We start from the raw sequence: 6,303 nt of genomic DNA, 5'->3' as shown, positions 1-6,303 counted from the left end.
TTGATACAATAAAAATATAAATTATAATTGGTTTGGGCAATTAGCCTGCAATGAGGGGATTTTTGTTTCTTTAATTTGGTTAAACCAATTGTGTCTTTTTGGGAATAACTAAATCTTAAACTTATAATTCACATTTCATCATATTTAATCAGGGTATAAAATAATCATATACTTACTTCCATAACAGGCGTTTTCCAAACCCATAAAACATGAGTTACTAAAGGTCCGTTTCTCGGTCTTTCCGTCAGCACCGACTTCAATACCACAAACTGGCTGGTAAACCATTATACACATTCTGTCACATTCTTTTCTTGTACCAACTGATGCTCCAGCAGCCAAACCGAAGACTGAAAGTAGCAAACCATTATTTTTTTTAGTAATATGTTCCTTTATATACTTGAATTATTCAATAATAACTAAAAATATAATTTATATTTTTGTCATGTTGTAAGGTGCAGACGCAAATCGCAGAATAACAAAACAGGTGATTCCTTGAACAGTTTCAATTTTAAAACTGTAATATATCTATATATTTTTCCGACCATTGGAAAAAATCCGTACTAAAAATGTTTCCCAAACCTTCCGAGCTTCTTTAATATCCGTCCCTCCATAGGAGTACCGATCTAGATGCATCAATGTTAATTCACACTGTACGTGCCGTACCGTTATCGGTTACATAGGGCCTAAATTAGTATTTGTATAATAACTTTTCTTCCCCCTTTCATTCATAATTTCCGTATATTAATTCACACTTCGTAATATTTTACGAAAACAGTCTGTGAATTAGTGAAAACTTGTAACAGTGACTTCTACAGAATCATGTATGCTAAAAGGCCAAGGTAACGTTTTAGGTAAATTTTGCACCTTATCAGATATCAGATATCTCTCTCCGTAGTGAATATTTCTATACCACTTTTTCGCTTTAACGATCTCTTAACCGGATAACAATAACGATATAACAGAGGGCGGTTTATATTATATGGTGGTTCTTTTTTTTATTAGTCGTAAATGAAAACAGATATTTAGAGGCTCGAGCTGTGCTTGATCTGTTTCTCAAGTAAAAAAGAAAAATGACTCTTTATTTTTTTTTAAATAACTAATCTTATAATTACAATAATATAAATGGACTGTTGTAAATTATAAAAAGAAATTAAGAAAAATAACTTTTGTTAAATAGACATTACCTTGTTTAATTAAAACTATTGGATCATATTATCCGTGAAATATTAGGCAAATTATAATTACTGTAGAATTCATAAAGTGCTCAATAGAGTATAGATAATAATAATATCAAATTGTAAAAAAAGAATAAATAAAAAAATCAAATTAACTAAACGATAATTTATCATTCTTATATTTTTCTTTGTCATTTGTTTTTAAAATTTATTGACTACTTCTCATGAAACAGGGATTTAAAATGTCTAAAAACATATTTATTTCAGTACTTTATTGATTTATATTTCTAGATCTAAAGTCTGAATTGATTAGCTATTTTAATCCAGATTGAGCTAAATAAATTAATATTATATAATTAATAATTTAACAACATCAATCTTACAATTTAACCTTAATCACTTACAATTTTCAAAAATACTGTCTTATCTATTCTTACATTGTTTAGTTTAGTAAAGTTAAAAATAGTTTGTTTATTAGTAGAAAACTCTTTACATCAGAAATCATTGAATTTGATTTTATCAGAATCTCATGAGTTTTTTAAACACCAATAATTTTGCTTTTTATAAAATATTGTTTTTTTACATGATAATAATAATTAAAATTTTCAAATTATTTTTCCTTTTTTTTATATTTATTATGTTAGTAATAATATTTTACATATAATTGAACTAGATACATAACCCCTGTCTTTCCTGTTCATTCGCTGATTTTATATATTATTTGTAAATAATAATGAGTATTTTTTCAAATGTTAGAAACTGTAATAATTTATTCATTTATTAAAAAATGTATTCTATTATATAAATCATTTTATAAAGAGTTTGTTTGAAAGCTTTAATTACAAGAACTATGAACTTAGAGTTTCTGCTCATGTTTTTCATCCCCCAGTTAGAGCAAAATTTGATGAAACCATAGAAATTACTGATTGTAACGAGTGAGATTTTGGGAACAAATTTTATTTATTTTACGACTAACCTATAATTCAAATGAAGCTATCTAGGTGTATTGGCCAGCTGGAGGTGACAGTGGATGCTGGAGGTTTAAGAAAAGACAATTTAGACCTTTTTGACAGGTTAAGAAGTTTATTTCAAGCCACGTTTTCCTTTTTTTTATTTACACATAAACTTTGGATTTTATTCATCAAATCAGAAATGTATGGTGATGTACCTTCTCATCGTGTATATGAAGCAGGCAGGTAAATTCTTTATTTATCTTGAGTTACTAGTAGCAGCGGGGCACAAATACTTTAAAACTTCCAACTTTTAAAACAACAAAAAACTTTTAAAAGAAATAAACTGTTTTTTTGGTAGATAATTTTCAATCTATACCCCGAAACGTCTGGAGTAGTGTTCATAATTGGATGATTTTGATCACTGAATAAGATACTAAACCCTACACCTTTCTAAAGAAGCAGAGACTAAATTAATGAATAAATAAAAAAAAAGAACATTAGTCTCTACGTGAACTACGAAAAGTGAAATTCACTTTAACAAAAACTACTTCAATTAAACCACTGACCTGAGGCTAGTTAATAACTTTAAATTCCAATCTCCTAAATTGTTAAATATTTTAATGGTTTTTTGAATAAACATTTCAAATGAATAAGGTAAATAATAAAAAGATCAGTTCATCTTTAATTAAATCAAAATTAAAATTTATGGAGGGCTCTGTCCATTCACATCTCTAGGTTATATCTCTATTCTTACTCAATTATATTGGCTAGAAATAGCGATTTATTTCACTACCATTATTCAGAAAAGCGTAATGACGATTTTCGACGAGAAATTCAACAATAAGGAGAGGAAGATTTTTTGATATTTTATAATTTATGACCAACGAGAGATCATCAACTTCATAAGAAAGACGTTAACTTCGTTTAATGAATATATTTGTAGAAAGGTGCACTATCAAATCTTAAAAGTAACTGAGGTAAAAAAGAAGATAACAGAAAAGGTATTTTAAAAAATAAAAGGGATAAATTGCATAAAATCCAATTCCAATCCAAAGAATAAGTAAATACAACATTAATGATCAAATAAATATTTATAAAATTATATATAAAACTAGCGATGTACTTACGCAGGACAATCCCAAAGAACAATGTTAGCTTCATGTCTACGACTCGAGGACCTCACTCAACTGTCCCTGTCCTCTTCTAAGCGGCTCCTTTTATATCCCCAGCAGTTCATCAAATCCCGGGAATATCGAGATGACACTTCTACACCACTTAAAGCATTGATAGCGAACGTTTGGTCATTTACCTGTTCGATGGCTTGTTCTAGGTTTGAGTCGTTATGGGCCTTTAATCTTTGTTAATATGGGTCTTATATCGTTAATATTATGGACTCAACGTAGAATTTTGACCACCTGAAGGGTATATAATAACAAAAATATCGAGAGCGATAAAACCTACTGAAATCAAAGTTTTTAGATTTTTATTGAAGGTCCTTCAACATTATTGATTATTGAATTCAATATAATTGCTTATGTCAAGGGTATATTTAGCGGCTGTGATTGTTTTAAAAATTAAATAAATATATATGTAATCATGTAAATATAATCCAGAAATACATTTCATTACACTTCGATATTATTGTGTTAATAATAATAAATTGATATTTACTAATCACAATTATATTTATTTGTTTTTTGATTTTTTTTTTTTTTTTGTGTGTTTTGTGATTAATTTCTTATCAACAGTTAACCGTCACGATTAAACGGAAAGACATTCTTATTATTTAGCAGATTTTTTTTTTATTCAAAAAGAGCTTTTATAACATAAAATAATTGAATGTAAATAAATTAACTTCTGTAGTTATGTGATAACAGAGTCCTGACCTGTCGGAGGTAGGTTGTATTGTTAATAGTGATTTACTTAGAAGGAAAACTTTTTAAAAAATATTGTTGATGCATTAAAATTATATATTTTTGTAAGTAGATAGCTGGTTTATAAAATTTTAATAGGAAGCTAATGTTATTATTTTGACAACCATATTTGTTTGACATGAAAAACGTATTTAATGAATTGTGACAAATCAAGAATGAGATAATATATATGATTGATTGCGATGATGGTCAGGGGTGCTGTCAAAAGAAAACAAAAGATAGCATAGAACTATTTATTTCCTGACGTTTCGTCCCACTTTGTAGAGCTTCATCGGGGTTGTTCCAGTAGAGAGCTTTCGAAACAGTTGCACTGTCGAAGTCGGCAAATAAATAGTTGTTGCCTATTTTTGTTTTCTTACCCCTTTATAGTAATAAGGTATGTTAAGAGGTATTAGCGTTATGTGTGAGGGAATAATATCATACGAATAATTTAGGCTATCTCCTTGAAAATGGCCTAATGGCCGAAGCTTTAGAGAGTAAAATAAGCTTAGTTGAGAGCAAAAGGATCATTTAAAGTTGTGTTTTATCAAAATTAACCCCTCTCAAACAACTTATAAAAATATATTAAATTAGAAAACTAACAAAACAATTTTTAATAAATAACACCGAACCGGATGTTCATAATTGATAGTAAAAAATAAAATAAAATGACTTATATTCATTTCAGGAAGAATATCGACTGAAAGAATCTGTTTTATATAGTAGATTTTCTTCATATCTTAATATGAACAGTAATCGAATCGAATTTCTTACTTTTACAAAACCATTTAGTTAATTCCTATAGTATGTATCAATTATAAATTAATTAGAATAGCCACTTAGTTCCATACGTCTCAGAAGTTAAAGATTCACCACCGCGTATGTGGCAGTAAAATTAAATGGATCGAAAAGATAATTAGATATGATTGTTTTGTCTGATCTTTATGTTAAGTAGAGTGCTGAAACAGAAAATTAACTACATTTTTCTCAATTACGTTTCAGACTTTTCACAAGTTCCTGATATTTCATTCCAGTTTTGTAGTATAAATTATACATAAGGGTAATAGAAAATATTTCAAATTATTCTAGAAGGCTGTGCAAAGAAATTCACTTTCTCCGACAGGTGATTAAATTTTAATTCTTTTTTTTATTTTAATTAGGTTGAATGTTCCAGGTGCTATGAGAGCTTTTCTTGATTTTATCCAAAAAACTGGAATGAAATATTATGAATTTGCGGAATATCTCTAACTGATGGAAGAATGGAGAATTCATTTTCAGTATTTATATATAAGATCTGAAAAAATCATGAAATCAAACTTTTGACTGTAGACCTCTTTAATTCATCCGGGATCGAGCCGTAGGGATATCAAACCTGTCAGTAGTAGATCGAAAATTTACTAATAGTCCTATAAGTTTGGAAATAGTTACCAAAAAAAAAACTAATTATTAAAAAAAAATAATTAAATACTATATTCAATTAGTGCACTATTAAATCATTCTACAGTACTAGAATTTTGAGCTTTACAAATTAATCATGTGCCCACTAAAGTTATAAAGATAATGGTGCTGATACGAGCATCAGAAAGCGAAATTTTAAGGACCACTCTAGTGATAATTAAACGAATAATTATCTTAAAAAATTGTTTATCACATTGAATTAAAAAAAAATTATATTTTCTGACTGAGTTCAATTTTTATATTTACATCTTCAAAATCATCCTCCGATTTTCCCAAATGTCCAGGTTTTGATTTTAAAATTTATGATAACCCAACTTACTGTAACTCGGTAACAGATGACCTTGACAAAGGACATTTTTGGAGAAAGCAAGATAGTAACTGACAAAATATTGAAAGAATATTATTGACACGGGGGTGGACATCTTTAATAATATTAACTTAATTTGATTGGCTTTTTCAGGGGCTTTTTACCTTAAGAAAAAAATTGATAAAAATAGTCGTAATTCAATTATATTTTTATTTGTTTAAACATACTAATAAAATTCTCACTAAAAAAAAAAAAAATTGCTTATTCTTGTTTTAATAAATTATAAATGGATATATGAAAGGAATATGGTCCGGGTGCGGTCAAAAAAACTCGTTTCGCCCCACGTTGCAGGGCTTCGTCAGGGCTAAAAAAGATACAAACACATAGTTACATAAGGAAAACAAAAACATAAGTGTAAAATAACAGGGGTATAAAATGTAAAAAAGTAAGATATAATAAGAAAAATTAAAGGTAGTAAATAGTAAATGTAAAGGGTA

Source organism: Halyomorpha halys, unplaced genomic scaffold, assembly GCF_000696795.3.
Source record: "Halyomorpha halys isolate HHAL.00 unplaced genomic scaffold, Hhal_1.1 Scaffold29.1, whole genome shotgun sequence".
Taxonomy (NCBI): Eukaryota; Metazoa; Arthropoda; class Insecta; order Hemiptera; family Pentatomidae; genus Halyomorpha; species Halyomorpha halys.
The sequence above is the reverse complement of the archived record's forward strand: the minus strand, read 5'-3'. Positions refer to the sequence as shown.